The sequence below is a fragment of the Lissotriton helveticus genome, chromosome 3_1 (assembly GCF_964261635.1).
Source record: "Lissotriton helveticus chromosome 3_1, aLisHel1.1, whole genome shotgun sequence".
Classification (NCBI taxonomy): Eukaryota; Metazoa; Chordata; class Amphibia; order Caudata; family Salamandridae; genus Lissotriton; species Lissotriton helveticus.
Genome location: NC_136061.1, coordinates 1,633,051,638 through 1,633,072,705, shown reverse-complemented (window position 1 = coordinate 1,633,072,705; position 21,068 = coordinate 1,633,051,638). Strand labels below are relative to the sequence as shown.

The following is a 21,068-nucleotide window of genomic DNA, read 5'->3' as shown; positions in this document are numbered from 1 at the left end:
AATATTTATAAGCTGCAACACAAGGTTTTTAAGCCGTTGAACCACCCTCCCACCGCCCTCCCAAAAAAAAAAATCACGCCTGCCTCATTTCTAAAATAAAAATAAGAGAAACAAAATCATAAAAAATTAAATCCACAAGTCGACCAACGTATTACCTGGATCACAGTCGCACAAATAGTTATTAACCCCAGTGCCAATGCCTGGTGCCCTGAGAGTCCCAACCGTTTTGCCTGCTTGCTGTCCAGAACTATCACTAATTTGGTCTAAGAGTGTGCCTCAACCTCTGGCCCCAGCCTCATTCCTGGGCTATGCTCCTCAGCACGTACTTGACCGTGTAGGCAAAGGATGCAAAGCCCACAATGACAAATAAGTTCGCTAGGGCACCTCCCAACGGTCCGTGATTGCGGGTCGCCTGCTGAAGACCGGGGTGGTTGGCAGCAGCCAAGGGCACATGCCCATTTAGTAGTGCAACACCGTTTTGGCCATGGTGGGCTTCTGTGTCTGGGACCACGTCCGGCAATGAGAGGGTTTGCGGTCGGTTGACCAGGTCCTCTTGTGCTTTTTGCTTTCCTTTGATCTCCTCCACTACTTCTGGAAACAGCTCACAGAAAACTTTATCTTTCAAATTAAATGCTAAGCTTTGGGCGGCCAGCTGTCTCTTCGTGAAGTCTGATGTCTCTACACTGCCCAGCGTCGGTCCCTTCTCCACCATAAAGCTTAAGAGTCCAGTCAATATCGTTGATACAGACCATGCAGGGTTCCAGGTATCCGGGTGAAAGTCTGTGATGGAGAGGCATAACCTTGTATTACATTTAAATCTTCCATTAGGTGTAATCATATAAATACTAGGAGGTTTAAAAGGAAATTCTCGAGGGAAAATTAACTTTCCATGATAATAGCCACCTTCATAGGGTGTCATCTCAGGGCCCCACACAACATAATGCCATTCAAGGATATTTGATGGGAGCGGTTCAGCACAAATATAAGGCACGGGGTCTTTCTTAATTCGTAGGTAATCCTGTTTAAGCCTCTGTGTTGCCGTCGTCGGTGCTCTCTTCGTGCTGCTGTTACTCATCTCGGGCTGCTGTCTGCCCCGCCTCCCCGCCGGCTCTCTCCTAACTGGGGCTCCGCCTCTTTGACCGGCTGTCTACAGAGGCGGAGTCTTTCTCTGGAGGGGCAGAGGTATTCAACATTTACAATGATACATGGGAGAGGTGTGGCGCCGCGGCCAGGGCGACTGACGCTGGAATCTGGGGACCACGGTTCGATCCCCGGCTCCGGCGGCAGGTTAGCCTAGCACCATGTGACTCTGGGCAATAGCTCGCTTAATCTTCCCGACGGCCCCCAGCGCCTAGAGACCCTTACGGGTGATTGTGCGCTTTACAAATGTGGACTTTACTTTACTTTACTTTACAAGTGGGATGCCTCAAAGTTCCATAGACACACAATAGTTCAAAAAGTATTCTCTGATTCAGGTCTTCAATGTGACTGAGCAACAGATAATCTCTTTAAAATTGTTGACATTTTGATCCTACATGCAATTTACAAGGGTCTCTTCAGGACAACACTGTGCCATCAGTACCTATCAGGGCAGAATGTAGAGAGGGACTCATTTACTATGTGCATCAGACATATCTTTTTCACACCATCTTAGAGAAAGTTTACTGTCTGAGAAATTGTGAAGCAAGCACCGATTTACCTGGGTACATTACGCTCACTTGTCTCGGATACAGGCAAAACAGACACTATCACAAATAACGGGGTCTCCACTCCCCTTGTGTTTATTGCATAGTAACATATGAAAGCAGAGGGTACACCCTTACCATATACTTCTCACCCCTCTTTGGCACGCTTACCATATACTTCTCACTACTCTGTGGTGTATGAAGGTTAGTTGGTGACACCAAGCAACATTAAACTTTCCCCCAGGCCAATTTGTCAATGTACTTGTCATCTCTACCAGGAAGGGCTGAGGTAGGAGTCACTGAGTTTTTAGATCATCTTTGGGCTCCTGCCACAATGATGGAGTCCTGTTTTGGATGGCTGTGTGGCATGCTGGGGCTGTATCTAGTGATCCATATCACTTCTCCAAGAAAATAATGACTTCTTGAGCTTTAACCAATGTCTTCATGAGATTCAGCACCTCCTTCCACATGTAGTCTTAAATCAGAATATACTTCACTAGTGTGTTAGGTTGCTCTTTGAACTCGTAAAGGAAGCATTGACTCTATGCCATGAGTAGGCCAGATATCTTGGCTGGCCTTTTTAAAAGGTTATAAACAAGATGTTCATTGCACAAGAACTGGGCTGCATAGTCTCTCCAGCAATCTTCTTTATGATGATCTTACTCCTGATTCTAGTTAGAAATCCCCTCATCTTCTATATTTGCAGTTGCTTCTTCCGCATCAGCTTGTATTCCTCCATGTCCAAGGCCACTTGAGGAATTGGTAAAGAGGGTGGAGATAGGGGAAGCTCAGCCAGTATTAGAGTTGGGATTTCTGTTTGATGGGGTTGCTCTACTGTTTGTGCTGAGAGCAGTTGTGCTGGAGGTGGTATATATTGCAGAAGTTGAGGGACCAGTTTTTGAAAGGTGTTCAATCATTTGTTGTAAAGGGTCCAGGATTTTAGAGGTGCTTGCATCATTAATTGATCTTGGTATCAATGTCTGTGACTGTAGTTGTGATCAATTTCCCTATGTGGGCCCATCGGATGACAATGTGGTGGTGGAAGTACATCCTAAATAGTCCTGAGGTATCATATACCCTCCTGAATTTTTTTCCACATAATGAGGGTCTTACTCCTGCTTCACAAATGATAGTCCTCATAATGTGGTATATTGGGCATCTAGCTGTGCAGTACTGAATTCTGTTTCTGAAGCTTAATGAAGTCACTAATGTCAGCCTTCAATTCTTAAATCTAACATTTGCACTAGTAAGTGCCTGAAGCCACTAATATGCAAGTGGCACCTTAAGTGATGGCAGGATCAGAATTCATGTGGTGCTGTTATTAACAGGATCTTATTGTCAACCGTTTCTTGTCAACAGGCTGTATATTTTGTTGCTGGTGTTTTCATGGACAGGCTATTCAGCAAATGACAAAGTTGTCATGGAGGTGGTCATCAGTGCCATCAACAGTGTCATTGTTGATTGTGTCTTCTTTATGTCAATGGGATCTTCTTTGATATCAATGGGATGGTTGGTGATTAGGCCATTGCTGTTGATGGAACACATACCAACTGGGTCGCTGTTTGCAACTTGGCTGTTAAACACCAAGGTTTAATGGAAGCCTTCCAGACATTGATGGGTCTGGTGAGGAAGCTTACAGGGTTTGTACAGAGCCAGATTTTCATGCAATTTTTTGTGTTGAGTGCTCTGAAGCCCTTTATGATGCCTAGTCAAAGGACATTGAGATTTGTTTTTCTTTTCAGAGGACAAGGTGCTTTACTTTGTGGAAATGCTTTGAGGAGCAATGAGTACAAAACCATCCCCTGATGAAAGGGCTTCCCAATGAGAAGGGGAATCCTTTTTTCTCCCCTGAAGAAACATGGCTAGCCTTTATTTATCCTCAAGAGCTGTTGAAAACATTTCTGCAGATGTCACAGTGAGCCTTGTGCTTAGAATACAGCTAGTATAGGTACTCTACATGGCTGTCATCTGCATAGATCTTTAGGAGTACACAACAGAGATCTCTGCTCCTTCTCTGTTATAAGGACAGTGGCAGTTTTTGCCAGGTCACAAAAAAGTCAAATAACCACTGAAACAACTCATTGTTCAGTGTAGCAGAAGCAAGTGCTAGCAGAGTTCTAGGGATGTTGAAGAAAAGGTAGAAATCCAGTAAATTGTAGCCAATCTATTAAGATAGAGCAGAGCTGTGTTCAGGGACTTGCTCTCATACAATATGGAGTAGTGATGGTCAGATTTTTCTGCTCTGTGTGACTGGCTGCCGAGCGCCATTATGCTGGTGGAGGCTAGTCCAGGAGGCGGATAGCGGTCTGGAATCATGTTGCGCTACGGAGGGCATTACCACGGGGGTAAATGAACTGACAAACAAGAGCCAGGGCAGCAACCCGGGGTAAGTTATCTGACAAAAGAGAGCCAGGGCAGCAACTCCACCCCAGCTTGGATGCTGCAGCAGAGGCGCTATAGTTGGGTGTCGCGGTGAGGATGATAGTGTAGGAGCACTAGACGTTTTAATAAGTTCTATTTGATTAGCGTGTTTCACGGGTAGAAACCGTCAGCAGTGGTTCGACACTCACGTCTATTTTACGGCTACTAAATTTGATTCATTTTGTTACAGTAAACTGCGTGCCTCCCCATCTCACCCTCAAAATGGATGCAGAGCGAACGGCACTGGCACGAGCGCCATGCTCCAAAACCTTGCGTGCTAAGCTGCGCCCCTTGGTGAAATGCGGAGGCCCGGCTGTGCGGATATGCCACTTTGGCCTAATCCATAATAGAACCTTAAAAAACTCAACGCTGGTTTGACAGAGGTTGTGACGCAGCCTGGAGAAGGCCTAACCGCCGCATTGCTGCCATTCTACAAATGCAACCATGGCGTGAGCGAGAGAAAACCGCAAACCATGAGTAGGTCGCAAAAAAGTTTTAGAATAAGACATATTTCCAACGAGATAGTAGAAACATTATCATGAAAACCATAGTCGTTTATTGTATGTACACGTATAGTTATTTACAAAAATATCCAGTAGATAGTTTAAAAGATTCGGCTAGTTACCGCGTTACACCATGGCATTATTTTCATCTTTCAATTACAGATGAGTCGGAGGACCAATGCCTTCTGAATCTGGTCGTAGTAGCCTATAATTTGACTACAGAAGGGGAGGCTGTTGCCAACCTGATGTGGTTATTTGTAGCTCTCTATGAAAGACGAGGTTTGGTTTTAAAAATAGCAGGAGTGTTCGCGTTTAGTATAGTGTTCGAAATCTCTTGCAATTTTAGTTGAAGGTTTGACTATGTAGTAATCAATACAAGGTCCAGTCCGTGTATTATCTTTAGGTATATTTATTCCAGGTTAAGATGTTGACTAGGGCCCCACCAGGAGCAACCTTCCCGCTGCTCAGCCGATCCTCCCAACTGACAATCTCCACTCACCCTACATTCCACAGCATCATCCACACCAACATTCCATACCACACTGGCTGAGCAGCAGGTACAGCACTTCTCCCTTCCTCATGCTGGACGAGATGCAGTGCAATGATGCAGGTGAAAGGCGCATCACAGAGAAGATATGCACATGGATTTGGAGGGGTGCCATTGCAGAGACCTGAGAGTGGTTGAGGGCAAGCACAGTGCAGGGGGCATAGCAAGTTGACATCCAAGGGTGCAGGAGGGCACAGGAGAAAGGGAGATCTGAATGAATGTCAACAAAAGGCAAGGGTGCTTCTGTGAGCTGTTTAAACTGTGTTTACTAGGGACTGTGCACTTCGTTTTTTTGACCAGTAGGGGAAGTAAAGTTGTATTCAAACAGTATTGTTAGATTTCAAGTGAGTGAGGCCTTTACCTGCAGAAGTCCAAAGTGTGGATTGAGCCTGTCTGTCTCCTAGGAGATTCTGAACAGGAAAAGCAGCTTCCAACTCCATGGCCAGCAAACCTTGTCTAAGGTTACTGGGACCTTATGTGGTCTGATATTGTTTGGTACATGTGTACACTGATTGGTGGTTGTATCTGATGTTTCTATTGGATTAGGGTTAGTGTCCTCATTGGTTGGGCATTTGAGTATTCTGACTGGTTTCTGAGTCTGTGATTCAATCAATGTAGGGTGGGGACTAGGGTTAGGGTTATGATTTCTATTGGAAGTAGGGACAAGGGCTTCCTGTGCCATTGGTTGCTTGGGCTTGGGGTGGGACTACTGGTAGGGCTAGGGCCTCTAGTGTACGTAGAGATTAGAGTTTTTGAACTGATTGGGTGCTTGGACTAGGGCTAAGATTGGCTCTTAGGCACTGGTCTCCTAATGGTTCTAGATTTTAGGGCTAGGGTTGTGATTGGATAGTGTAAGGGCTAGGGTTCCCATTGGCTGAAGGGGTCACCTGATTACCAGGGCTATAAAAGACCAGGCTTAGGGCGTCTTAAACCAGATGTCGAGGACAAGGGCTGAGAGGACAAGGGCAATTGCCTATTCGAGCCTGTTCGAGACTGACTAGGGCCAGGGCCAGAAATGCTGCCCAATATACATACCTCCATTATGCATTCTATATACTTTCAATGTACTTATGGATCTGTATATTTATAATTTTCTTCTAATTTAGCATTTCCAATGCACTTTCCTATTTCTCAGCCTATACTTCACTCAATATATCCTCTACCTCCACTCTCTCATTTAACCCCAAACCCAAACCACTACTATGATCCCCAAAATAGCCCTTTCTAGACTCTCTCCTACTCTACCCCTCCTTGCATCATCTTACACCTCTTTTACTATACTGATCCCCCAAAAACAAAGCTTTTTAAACTCTTCCCTCTATTCTACCCCTCCCCAACCCTTCTCAATCCAAATAACTGACTAATATATCCACCACAAAAATTACTTTCATGGTTCACCATACTAATTCCCGTCAAAAGGAAGGAAGGTACCCCTATAGACTTTACAGGGAGGGGGTATGTACAAAACCAGAAGGACTTAGACCCTGTCACACAGTATTACATAAAAGGGAATATTACATAAAAGGGAAACTCTTGATTGCAATGGATATTCCTTGTAGGTATCAACACAGAGTATATTAAAACAGGCAAAATGACATTTAGCAACGAAAGAATATTCTAAAAATATTCTAGGTATCACAATGCAATATGAAAGCACATCTAAGGAGAATATTGGTTAAAAAAGGAAAATGTATTATTCTTCATGTATCATCAGCCTAGGGCCTCCCTGAGGGTTACAATCTAAAAAGTTAAAAAACGTGTCTCTTTTTAGTGAGACAAGTGTAATATGTTAAAAACAGTAGACGTGCCGTTTCGGTGTACAGTAATTTCCACCTTCATCAGGACGTAACAATTTCTTGTATTTAAAATCTAAATACAAAATAGAAAACAATACATTTAGACGTCTATCATACACTGTGAACCCTGTTATTTAGTTGCTAATGTTGTCACTTAAAAAATGCCTGTGCACTTCAATTGTTTATTAAAACCAACTCATATAAGAAAAGTTTATTCAAACACAGAGTTCATCTTTAACCCTTTAACAACTGCTTGGTATGGGCCCATTCGGATAAGCACACGTGGCCCTAGTTTCTATTATGTAATTTTTTTTCACTCTTTAACTATTGGCTGAGCAAAAATTGCACTCTTTATAGTAAGAGTTGTGATCCATATCTTATTATATTCATTGATTTATGTATCATCAATTTCATAATCCCTGGAGTGTTTCAATTAACCACCTTGATTTTGGCTGTTGGATTGGCGCCGCTACAGTGGACAAAATATTTAATAAAACCTAGGTAAACGTTTATGGCCAGTATTAAAATAGAGGATGATGCAATGCTACCCCATCTTTAAAGTTGAAATTAGCTTCTTCTATATGCAATGACTCCCTCCTGTAGTTATACGTTGGCGCCACCGTCTTGTGGGGTCAGGTATTTGGTTAAAATTTCAGCTATAAAAAAAGGTAGGGTCCCTTTATTAAACTTTGTTATTTTGTCACATTGGTTTACTTATTTATTACCTAATCTTTGTCTGACTTACCCCTTGAACTCGGCTTGGGTATACCGATGGTAATTTCTGGTTCCTCTAATGTGGGTCACCAGGTTTTATCGGGTCTTTTACATCAATTTAGACCTCAGGTAATACAAGATAAAGATAGAGGTTTCGGGGATATTCTAAATATTGGATATGCCACCATAGCATGATACATATATTCTTGTTATGCAATATTATAAGATATTACTAAGTACATTTAAAGCTATGTGTCGATGGAGCTACTTATTACGCACTTAACCTTTTAATGAGTTTAAAACAACCACGCCCGGTGTTAGGGCCGGCTCGCTTGCAATTCATTATGTTGCACTACGCTAATAAATCTATTTTTATTGCGCAGTTTCGGTGTCGAAATATGTTGTAGAACATCTACCTATACAAACAACAAGGGAGAGGAGGGCCCAAGGGGATGTTTAGAGACCTAACACCGCTACAGCCCCATAATTAAACAGTAAACAAACACAGAGTAGCAGTGGGTCATGAACTAACCGTCTCAAAAATATGTGTCTGGAAAACGTAACACTCACCTAAAGAGACCTAACCACAAAACTACGTATAAATACGCTATCTGAGTATGGAGTATCTTTCTTGTGTGGAAAAATACCCATCAGTTGCCAATCCTTGACGCCCTGTTCATCATCTGGGTTCTTCCATACCAGGAAGATAGGTTTTTTTTAAGAACCACTGGAGACAAAAACTGTTGTCATTACAGTGGAACCCCGTGGATATCAACTAATATCAGGGTGTGAATGGACAACTGTAGAGCAGTGCAAGTGAGAAAAGAAAAGAAAGTGAAATGTGAAATGAACAGATAAAATTGGGTAGTAGAAAGGATAGGAACTTTATTGACACCTTAATACTCCCAAATCATTAAAATGCGTGCGATGGTAGTAGTTTCAACGAATAACCACTAGTACTAATGTGTGGTCGACATGTTTCTGCAGACTTAATTGGAGCCTAAAGGTATCCTGCTGCTTTCTTCAGGACCTTAATCGCGACTGCTCAGAGAGAGTGTAAAAAAAAAAAAGGAAAACTATCACCTGCGTATTCAGTAGATCTTCATTCTCCTCTTAATTTTGATTTCCAGGTCGCCATGAAAAGAAGAGGACGTTCAGACAATAACATAAAAAAGAGACAGACAACCATAACAACAACCAGTTAGTTTGGTTACACTTTCCATTTAGTGATGTGTATCAGTGATTGGATTGCAAAATCCCAATCTAGTGCCTCTCAATGACACCCCCACTCTCATCACCGTAAAGTGGCCACTCTCACTTACCTCATTCAGAGGAGAGTAACGCTCCACCCCACCTGGCCACAGCGCAGGTACATGGAGCCCCGCACTAGTGAGCATAAAAACAAATTGAAAACAGGGGTTACTTCAACATGTCAGCCAAGCTGACTTCATAACACCACCTCAAGGCAGCAAACAGCACGGTGGTTTACTCTCAAGTTCTACTAAAATTGCCAATTCTATTTGCCTGCTGTCGCTATTCCTAAAATCAAGGCATCGTATCACTGTACATTAGTGTTTGATTAGTATGCTGATGCTTACTTTCATCTACTTTTTCTTTAGACACTTTGTACAAAGAGCTTACTGTGTCTAAAGAAAAAGTAGATGAGAGTAAGCATCAGCATACTAAACAAACACTAATGTACAGCGATACGATGCCTTCATTTTAGGAGTAGCGACAGCAGGCAAATAGATTTGGCAATTTTAGTAGCACTTGAGAGTAAACCACCGTGCTGTTTGCTGCCTTGAGGTGGTGTTATGAAGTCAGCTTGGCTGACATGTTGAAGTAACCCCTGTTTTCAATTTGTTTTTATGCTCACTAGTGCGGGGCTCCATGTACCTGTGCTGTGGCCAGGTGGGGTAGAGCGTTACTCTCCTCTGAATGAGGTAAGTGAGAGTGGCCACTTTACGGTGATGAGAGTGGGGGTGTCATTGAGAGGCACTAGATTGGGATTTTGCAATCCAATCACTGATACACATCACTAAATGGAAAGTGTAACCAAACTAACTGGTTGTTGTTATGGTTGTCTTTCTCTTTTTTATGTTTCTGTCTGAACGTCCTCTTCTTTTCATGGCGACCTGGAAATCAAAATTAAGAGGAGAATGAAGATCTACTGAATACCCAGGTGATAGTTTTCCTTTTTGTTTTTTACACTCTCTCTGAGCAGTCGCGATTATGGTCCTGAAGAAAGCAGCAGGATACCTTTAGGCTCCAATTAAGTCTGCAGAAACATGTCGACCACACATTAGTACTAGTGGTTATTCGTTGAAACCACTACCATCTCACGCATTTTAATGATTTGGAAGTATTAAGGTGTCAATAAAGTTCCTATCCTTTCTACTACCCAATTTTATCTGTTCATTTCACATTTCACTTTCTTTTCACTTCTCACTTGCACTGCTCTACAGTTGTCCATTCACACCCTGATATTAGTTGATATACACGGGGTTTCACTGTAATGACAACGGTTTTTGTCTCCAGTGGTTCTTAAAAAAAACCTATCTTCCTGGTATGGAAGAACCCAGATGATGAACAGGGCGTCAACGATTGGCAACTGATGGGTATTTTTCCACGCAAGAAAGATACTCCATACTCAGATAGCGTATTTATACGTAGTTTTGAGGTTAGGTCTCCTTAGGTGAGTGTTACGTTTTCCAGACACATATTTTTGAGACGGTTAGTTCATGACCCACTGCTACTTTGTGTTTGTTTACTGTAGAACATCTACCCCCATATCACCTCTTACTGTTACAGGGGCGGGAACGTTTCTGAATTTTCCTGTTACGTAACGCTATTTTAAAGCACTATTTGTGGTTATGCACGTATCGTATTAATCAAGGAAGATTCTCGACCCTCAACCACATGCCTTGCGTTGCGCATTATATTAAACTTTCTACTCGCATCGTGACATTATAATTGTGTATTATTGCATTTGTGTTCCCAAATCACCTATAATCAAACAATTTGCAGCATATTTGAGCATATCTTAATTCCGTCCAACGGGATACTCATTAAAAGCGCACCGGCATGGAATTTTAAATCCCTGCGTCTAAGCGTTCTTGGTGCTATACTATTTAGTTTCCTCGTGCATACCTGATAAGTGAGTGGCGGCCTCCCTGCTCCAACGTTTGATTCCGGAAGTGCTGAAAGGAAATACTTCCGGAGTGTAGCTCTATTTATTCAGGTCTCATAGAGTATGCCCCGGAAGTTCTTACATTAAATTGCCGACAACGATATTACCTCTTTACTCGCTAATTATTATTTAATGGCTTTACAATGTTATTGTAAATCAACCTTCCTTGCCTCTGTTTCTTAGTCGATGGCTAAAGAAGGATAGCCCTGGACAGTCCGCTAAAAGTATTTAAAAGTATTTAGAGTGGTTTCTCAGTATCGTAGGATGGCGTCCATCTTGGAATAGCGTTACAAATTCTGTAGTGCTAGTTACACCTATTACTTTATTTAACCGCATTGGATTACGTATATCCAACATCGTTCGTTTTCACTATAAAATCCAATAATTATATACAGTGATCAGATTCCAACATTTCCACTTTTTTTTATATATATATAAAGCAACACAATAATATAAACGTCATAACTGCGCGTCAATCAATGTGAATAATGTACATTGGGTTAATCTAATATTTAACTGTTGCCACGGTCCCATATTTGTGATTAAGAATATACAATACTAGTTACATTATCACTTCAAAAATAAATTCTTACTGATTACAAAGATTGACAGTTTACAATAATGAGAATTACAAATGAATAACACATAAAGGTTGCAATAAACATCTACTCATTATCCCATTCCAATTTTTATATATAAGTATATAATGCTCATAACCTTGGCATACAGTATCATCTACCTTTACAGTCATCAATCATGAGGAGCAACATGAACACTTAATTTTTATTGGATTAATCTCTCCCATTCTTCTTTATTGTTTAATCCATTTTTGTAAGACATGTAAAATTGTTCACGTTTTTTCCTCTTGACAAAACTGTTCCCTCCTCTGGCGCTATGCTCCATTACTTCAAAGCCACACCACTTAAGCTCATCTATTGTGAGGTTGTGGGACACCCAATGTTCCACTAAGGGGGCTGTGTGTTTTTTTGTTCTTATTGCTGATTTGTGTTCGGTCATTCTGGTCCTTAGTTCTCATGATGTCTCACCAATATAGCCTTTCTTACATGGACATATGATAAGCTAAATTAAATCCTTTGTTTTACAGTTGATGAAATGTTTTATCTTATGTGTGATATCATTATATATGACCACATCTCCTTTAATCAAGCTGTTACAATTTTTGCACATACAGCAGGCAAAATTCCCAACTGGGAGGGGGGCATTATTTATACTAAGTTGTCTCTGTGTTGTCTCTTCCCTATACGTATGCACTAGTTATTACGGATCATCCGATTCCGTCTAAAACTGAACATTGGCTTGGGCAGTTCTACCTTATCTTTGTCATTAAGTTGCGCCAATTTCTATTGATGATGTTCTTCACTTGATTGCAGCGCAACTAAAATTGGTGACAAAGATTAGTTGAGCATCTTTTTTTTCGTTTTCTCAATTTTTTCATTAAACAAGGAATCTCTGTTATAATATTTGGCTCTTTTGTAAGCTTGTCTTATCAATTTTCTCGGATAACCTCCACTCTGCAGTTTTTTAGTAAGAACATCAGCATGGCGATTAAAGTCTTTTATATCTGTACAATTTCGACATATTCTTAAATATTGCCCAAACGGGATATTATTCTTTTGGCAACTGGGATGGTTGCTCCTATAGTGGAGCATTGTGTTGCGGTCAGTAGGTTGGGTGTACAGTTCTACAGATAATTTGCCTTCTATATGTTTGATCTTAATATCTAAAAAGTCCACACTTTCCTTGGCATAGTTTGAGGTAAATTTTAAGTTGGCGTCCCCGAGGTTCAGCCAATTTATAAAGTCATCGAGATTCTCAGATGTCCTTGTCCACATAAAGAAAACATCGTCAATATAACGGGACCAACACGAGATATTCTCGTAGAATGGTGCCGCAACATTGAAGATGTGTTTATTTTCGAATGCTGCCACGTATAGGCAGGCAAGACTGGGAGCACAGGTGGCTCCCATGCTGGCGCCTTTGACCTGTTTGTAGTAGTCATTCCTGAACATGAATATGTTATTCTTCAATACAACTTCCACGCATTCCACAATGAACGTTGAATGAGCGGACAGGTCTTCACCATTTTCACTCAAGAGGCCCTCTTACATCTTAATGGTGTCATCCTGGGGGATGTTTGTATAGAGGGCCTCTATATCTAGAGTCACTAGCCACTGTGTGTTCTCATTGTAGGGTAAGTGTTCAGTTTTATCAATCATGTCAGTGGTGTCTTTAATGTATGCCTTTTGGCAGACGACCAGTGGTTGAAGGAATTTGTCCACATATTTACTAAGTGGTTCTGTTGCAGAATCTATGCTGGAAACAATAGGTCTCATTGGTGGATTAATCAGGTACTTGTGTACTTTCGGTAAGCCATATATTGCTGGAATTTTAGGGTTCAAATTAAAAAAATATATATACTGGTCACTGCATACAATATCATCATCTTTGGTAGGGTAGAGTATTATTAAGCAGGAGGAGCATTCTATTGTTATAGTCATCAGTGTCCATTATGATGATGCTACCCCCTTTGTCCCCAGGTTTTATAGTTAAATCCTTACTGCTCTCTAAATTATTCAAGGCTATTTTTTCTCCATGGCTGAGATTATTTTGCCAATAGAGTTTGTGGGACAACAAACTTTCAATGTTCCTATCAACAACTTTTTCAAAAAGTTCAGTATTTTTATTCACTAGGTTCAAAGGCAGTGTCCAGTTTGACTTAGGTTTTAAACCTGATTTGTTTAATGATTACGTATTGGGACATTGTTTATTTTTAAAAAAGTCTTGTAGCCTAATGTTTCTAAAAAAACTTTGTAAGTCTCTCTCCAGACTGTATTTATCAACCAGGGTACATAGGGCATATCCTAATCCCTTCTCTAATACCTTAGTTGCATCTTCAGTGAGAACTTTGCTAGAGAGATTAATAATGGCTGCCTTGTTTTCTACTCCCACATCGCCTGACTTCTTGTTCCCATATATGGGCGTTTTTGTTGTGGGTTCTGGGAGTAAAAACTCCCTCTCCCCCGAATTTGGTTGGTGTTCGGCTGGCGGTGGTCTAAAATAGAGAAAGAATCTCTGCTAGTTCCTGGTGTAGGATCACTGCCTTTATTGTTTTCTAATGTATTTTCACTTTCAGACTCAGTGCTGGTGTAGGAAGTATCCAAGAAAGTTACTCGCTTTTTTGGATAATTTCTCCTGGGTTGTTGCCCGTTATTCCGATTGTAAGTATCTTCCCGGGGTCTATCGAAAAAGTCCTTTTGTGTATAGGGGTATACAAATTCCAGATTGTAATTAGCTACATCTATTCTAAATGTATTTGATTTTTTATTAAGCAGATAGTCTTTATATCCTGTAATACCATTTTGTATATCCTCTAGCTTCTTCTAAGCGTCTTCTAGGGCTGTATTTTCTTTGAGTTTACTCTCAATTTCTTCTATTTCCTTTCTCTCTATGATAAGAATCTCATGGGCAGTCTCAATGATCAACAACATCCAATCGCGACTGCATCGGTTCGCGATGAGTGTCCAGTTTTCAATAAATTTTGCATGCCTAATGAATATCCCGGGTTCATCTTTGACTTGTAATCCCCTGGGGATAATCCTTTACGAGTTCCAGAGTGGCGTGCTACTCGCCAGAAAATTGCTTCAACATGCATCAGGGGTAACAAGTGCTATATGAATACAAACCTTCCTTCCCCTTTTATCCCTCCGCTATCCTTCTCACTCCAAATAACTGACTAATATCCACCACTGAAATTACTTTCATATTTCACCATATTAATTCACCACTAATCCTTTATGGGCTTCTTGAATAGCATGTTACAACACCCCATCAGGGGTAACAAGCGCTATATAAATACAAACCTTTTTTAACTCCTCTATCCTTCTTCTACCATTCCAAATCCAAATGATTGACTAACCTATCCACCACTTAAAATCTACTTGCATGTTTCACTATACTAATTCAAAACTAATACTCTATGGGTCCCGGAGTAGTGTGCTACCCGCTGAAAAATCGCTTTGACGCCTCGTCAGGGCTAGTAAGCGCTATATAAATGCAATTACAATACAATACAATGCAATACAATATTTATTGTGCTGTTAATAAAAACCTTAACAAAAAATAAATAATTAAAATGCTAAGAAATGTTAAAATCTTTCCAAGAGTGGTTTCTTAGGCTAAGGATACTACGATGTTCTACTCAGTCCATAGTGAGGCTATTGATGATCAGCCTCGTTTACATCGCTTGCCATGCTGACATGTTGTAGCCAATTACTGGGTTGCACAGTTCAGTCTGGCCATCAGGGAAGGTATTTCAAGCAGCCCAGATGCAGAGAGAGAGTTAGAGTTTTACATGCCTCCTATTATTACTCCGGTCTTCCCAGGGCATTCAGTTAGTGCATGTTGAGTTATTTTGGTCTGTTACTTCAACTTTAGGATGCGAACAGTCGAAAGAGTCTGTGGTCAGCCAGCCATGAGTAGTTTGGTGTCCCCCCAGCCTGGCAGTGCAACACTTTAGGTCCAGATGTGTGTTCCATGTACTGCTTGTTATTCCTGCTATGCCTTGTCTGGTGGTTTCTAATTTGAAGAATTTAATTGTTTTTATGTTGAGTTGAGAGTTCAGTGGGTTCAGGCTGGCATGTGCGTAGACCTAAGGTGATATATGTAGTGTTGCCACTCTAGTGGTTCACGCTACCTCACCGCGTAGCGTGAACAGCAGCCATTTTGGGTCGCACCTGCGAGCGCGATCATTCGGGTGCCGGAGCAGAGTGAGATACACGCTCTGCGCTCTGTGTGGAGTAGCATGTAATAAGAATAAACGACCTCCTGTACCACAGTCAAGTGTACGCCTCATATGTACAACGCCGCTACTCTACAATGGCGATGAGGTATTTAGAGAACGGCATGGATCAGTGAGGAACACATTGGAGAGATCGTGTGAAACGGTACAGAACCCACCGCAGAGGCAGGCTGGTCGCCGGACGGTCCCTCACACCACCACACGAGGCAAGGTGCGGGGTAGGAAGCATACAACTGCAGAGAGGCAAGTGCAGCACACGGAGCGTGGCAGCAGCGCATGGTCGGGAGACCCAGGTCCTGTAAGCTCAGAAGGGGCCAGGAGGGGAACCTCAGCCACACCCCACGCACCTGCAGATGGCCGAAGGCCAGGACATCCCTAGCAGGGAGACCACAGGCTGGTCAGCAGCGCTGGCGGAGCTAGGAGCCACAGAGACAGTGGAAAAGGACGATACCAAGTCCCTTCCAGGTGAAGACGAAGAGAACGGAGCACCAGGCAGCCCCAAGGCCCAGAACGTTGCGCCGAAAGGGCGGGAAACCATGTGCGCCCAATCCACCTCCGCGACAGCGCCAGTTCCATTCTTCCCGAAACCAGGAGAACCCCTAATGAAGTGGGAGGATTGGAAGGAATACATAACCAACTATATTGAGGTCCTGGAGGATGAAAATGAAGAACCATTCACGAGTCTAAGGAAGAGGAGAATCTTGCTACATAACTTGGGCCCGGAGGGGATCCGAGTGTTCAAAAACTTAGTTCCCAAGCAACGGCAGTCGAGTGACGATGACGTCTACGCACATGCCCTAGAAGAGCTAGATGAACATTACCACCCGGCGGTCTGCGTATCCATAGACCGATACAACTTCCAACAGCGGAAGCAAGAACCGGGTGAGTCAGTTGAGGAGTACGTCGCGGTGTTGAAGAAGTTGGCATCCACATGTCAATTTGGCGGCCTCCACGATGACTTCATCAGAGACCAAATAGTGATGCACACCACGATAAAGTCGGTGCAGGACAAACTGTGGTAGAGCGGAGACAACACGCTGAAAGAAGCAATAGCGATGGTGAAGAAGGCAGAATTGGCGCGCAGGTGCGCGGAGGCGGCGAAAAGGGAAACGGCGACAAGGCCCATGGTCAACAGGATAGAGGACGAAGAACCGAAGGGAGGTCACAGGAACACGAGCTCCAACTATAAAGGACCCAATAGATGGCAAGGGAAGACGGGTCCACCGGGAAAACAACCAAAGGGGACCAAGTCATCGTGCTACAGATGTGGCAGTTGGAACCACGAAGCAAACGACAGACGGTGCCCGGCCTTCCGGGCCAAGTGCACGTTCTGTGGAGTCATGGGACATTATGAGAAGGTCTGCCGGAAGAGGATGGGCCGCAAGACGGTAAAGTTCATTGAGGGCGACCAGGAAGCTGGGGAAGCAGGAGACCAAGAGGAGGACGATGAGATACTGTGCATCGAGGACCAGGTCTTGAGCGTGAGCGGCAGGAGATCGAGCAAACCGGTGTTGGACATGACGATAGGGGGCGTAGCAATGAGTATAGTGGCGGACTCAGGCTCCCCATACACGTTGGTACAGAGGGCAGTATGGACAGAGAAATTCCTGCCTCGCCTTGGCCCACATCTGGAACCACCGGACATCAGACCAGTCACATACCTAGGTAACCGAATCCCCATCGCGGGCTATCAACCGTTGACGTTTGAATTCAGGGGACGCACCGCTAATTGCAAACTGTACGTGACGGAGAAAGGTCCCTCGGTGCTAGGGTGGATGGACCAGGGCGATTTAGGCATAAAACTGGACCCTGGAGGAGCAGTTCAGGTATTGTTAACGGAACCGGAACAGTGGCCAGACCTGGAGAAATGGAGGAGAGACTTCCCCAAGGTGTTTGGAGGAAAAATAGGAAAGCTAGAGAAGTTCTCTCACAAAATCGTTCTCAAGAGTGATGCCACACCAGTGTCGCACAAGGTGCGGAACGTCCCGATTGTAGTGAGGGAGGCGGTGCAAAAGGAATTGCGCGGTCTGGAAGAAAACGGCATCATCGAACCCATCACATGCGCAGAGTGGCTGGCCCCCTTGGTGGTGGTGATGAAACCAAACGGCAAGGTCCGGCTATGCGTGGACCTCCGAGAGCTGAACAAAAGCATCGTTGTCGAGAAGTTTCCGTTACCCCGCATCGAGGAAATGCTGGCAAAAACGGAGGGAAAGAGATGGTACTCCACCATCGACCTGACATCGGCCTACCACCAGATAGCACTGCACCCGGAGAGCAGGAAATTGACGTCGTTTATCACCCCATTCGGTTGCTACCAATTCTGCAGGATGCCATTCGGGCTAGCATCGGCGGCTGCTGTTTTCCAGAAGCTGATGCATCGCCTCTTCAAAGACGTCGAGGGAGTCCAATACTTCCAAGATGACATCTTGGTAATGGGAAGTGATCAAAGGGACCACGACGTCAAACTGTCCAAAGTATTGGGAGTGCTGGAAGAAAGGGGGCTGACAGCAGAATGGGAGAAATGCCACCTGGGGATGCCGTCCGTCACCTACCTGGGACACGAAATTGGAGAACGAGGGGTGACTACGAAGAAGGAAAATGTCAAGGCGATAGGTGATGCTCCACCATCAACTAGCAAGGAGGAGGTCAGGTCATTCCTTGGCATGGCCGAGTACTATAGCAAATTCATACAGCACTTCGCATCGAAGATACACCACATGCGAATGCTGACGAGGGGAAAGACAGCCTTCATATGGGCAGAAGAGACCCAGAAGGAGTTCGAAAGCGTCAAGAAGGAGGTTGCCCAAGCTATACCCCTCAGAGGATATGACCCACAAGGACGGACAACGGTCACTACAGATGCCAGTGACAAAGGGCTGGGCGCAGTCCTTATGCAAGACAGAGAAGGAGGAGCAACGGAAACCATCAGCTTTGCTTCCAGGGCCTTGACAGACACGGAAAAAAGGTTCAGTGTAATCGAGAAGGAAATGCTGGCGGTAGTATGGGCCTTAGGAAGATTCCGCCAATTCTTGTGGGGCACAAGGTTCCGGCTGAGAACAGATCACAAGCCGCTGGTGAGAGTCCTCACGTCCAGTGGGCATGCCAGTGTCACACCGAGGATAGCGAAAATGACTTTAAAACTTTTGGAATACCGCTACGATGTGGAGTACATCAAGGGGAGCAGGAATAAGGTAGCAGACTATCTGAGTAGGGCATCGGCTATGGAGAAGGCGGAAGGAGATAAGATAGAAAAAAATGAAATGGTGGCCTTGATGGAGGATCCAGAGAGAGTAATCAGCAGCCAGGAATGGGAAGAAGCGTACAATGCAGACAAGAACCTTCTACAGGTAAAGGAGTACGTCATGGGCGGATGGCCGGAGAAGAAACATGTGAGTGGCGAGATGAGAAGGTATTACGAGGTGCGAGAAGAATTCTCGTTGGACGACAAGGGCATCTTCGTGTACCGGGGAGACAAGGTGGTGCCCCCAGAAGGACTAATCACCAGACTGCTGGCTGTACTGCACGAGGGTCACCTAGGGATAGGGAAGATGAAGCTGAGAACCAAACAAGGTTACTGGTGGCCTGGAATGGACACGTAAACGGAACGCTATGTGAAGGAATGTGGCCAATGCCAACAAGCCGACAAAACCTTGACATCGCTGAGGCCATCCATAGGAAGGTTCGATACCCCTAGGAATCCATGGGAGGAACTCTCCATTGACATTCTGGGCCCCATCCTTGATGACCAAGGTACCCCGAAGTACGTATGTGCCCTGATAGACAGATATTCGAAGTGGCCAAAAATAATGGTCAAAGAAGAGATGGACACGGACACCATACTGAAGTTTCTCACCACCATCTTCCTCAGGGAAGGTATCCCCAAAAGTGTGTTGAGCGACAATGGACCACAATTCACATCCGACAAGTGGTTAAAATTCATGGAAAGGAATGGAGTCTGCTCCAAACACACGGCCACATACCATCCAGCAGGAAATGGACAAGTGGAACGGTTTAACAGAGTCTTGATGGGCTCCATCCAGGCAGCCATAATGGTGGGAAAGGACTGGGAAAAAGAAGTGTTACACATGGTATGGGCCTACCGAATCACCCCCACAGGAACAGGGTACAGCCCCTTCCAGATCCTTAGAGGACGAGATCCTTTTACTAAGGACAACAGGACGTGGAAGGACAAGACGGTGACCAGTAAGTGGTCCCCGGCGGTGGTGCAAGCAAACCTAGAAAGGGCCCAGAAGATATATTCGGAACACTATGACAAGAGGAGGAATGTTAAGGACACACAGTTAGAAGAACGAGAATGGGTGAGAGTCAAGTTGGCTACGCTTCAACGCAAAGGAGACAGCAAGTATAGCAAACCCCTCCAAGTCCGAGAAGTGTTGGGCCGAGCTGCCAGATTGAGTGACGGAAACGTGTGGTCCCAAGATCGCATGGCACGATGTAACAAAGTAATGCAATGGGCTCCCGAGGCTCGAGAACCTGAAGCATTGGCTCAAGGCACAGAACAACAGAACGCCGACAAACAGGAAAGGAGAAGAAGAGGACAATGCAGAGACGGATTGGGGCGCGGAAGGTGTAAGCACCCCACGGACAATCAACCCTGGCCTAAGACAGGAAGAATCGAGCGGCCTGGTGAGAGAGTTGCCCACGAAGATAAGAAGGCGGCGGCGATAAGTAAGGGGGAGAAGGAGCTGCATCCACTCCGGTAAGGTGCACCAGAGGTGGGCGCAGGGTGGTGAGACCGGCCAGATTCAAAGACTTCGAAATGGGTGAAGGACTATAATGCCCCACAGACTGAATGTTGTCATTGGACAAAAGGGGGGAGATATGTAGTGTTGCCGCTCTAGTGGTTCATGCTACGTCACCGCGTAGCGTGAACAGCGGCCATTTTGAGTCGCGCCTGGGAGCGCGATCATTCGAGTGCCGGAGCGGAGTGAGATACACACTCGGCGCTCTGTGTGCGAGTAGCATGTAATAAGAATAAACGACCTCCTGTACCACAGTCAAGTGTCCGCCTCATATGTACAACGCCGCTACTCTACAATATAGTCTGTGCGAAGTAACAATTTCATTAGTGCTAAAAGCTGAGGACAGATGCAAAGGACGTGGATCAGTGTTTCTTTTGCTAGTCCACATTGGCGGCAGCTTATGTCGCGGTTATCAGGACGGCGCCAAACCGGAAGATGGTCCAGAAAATTCCACTCCCCATTCTTAGTGCCACTAGCCTGGATTTAATCCATAGTGGATAGGTGTTGGTTATGTAGCTCTGTTGTTTTGTAGTGGAGTATGAATTAATCACTGAGCCTGCATGGGCGTGTTTACACAAGGCTGCCTTGCCCTCTAGAGTTGACATTTTCCTGGCCGTAGTGGAGGACAGT

General features: G+C 44.2%; 1 pseudogene; it reads right to left on the bottom strand.

The window, feature by feature from the left end:
- Positions 1 to 280: 280 nt before the first annotated feature.
- LOC144825075 (ubiquitin-conjugating enzyme E2 J2 pseudogene) lies at positions 281 to 1,172 on the bottom strand (annotated as a pseudogene).
- Positions 1,173 to 21,068: the final 19,896 nt, after the last annotated feature.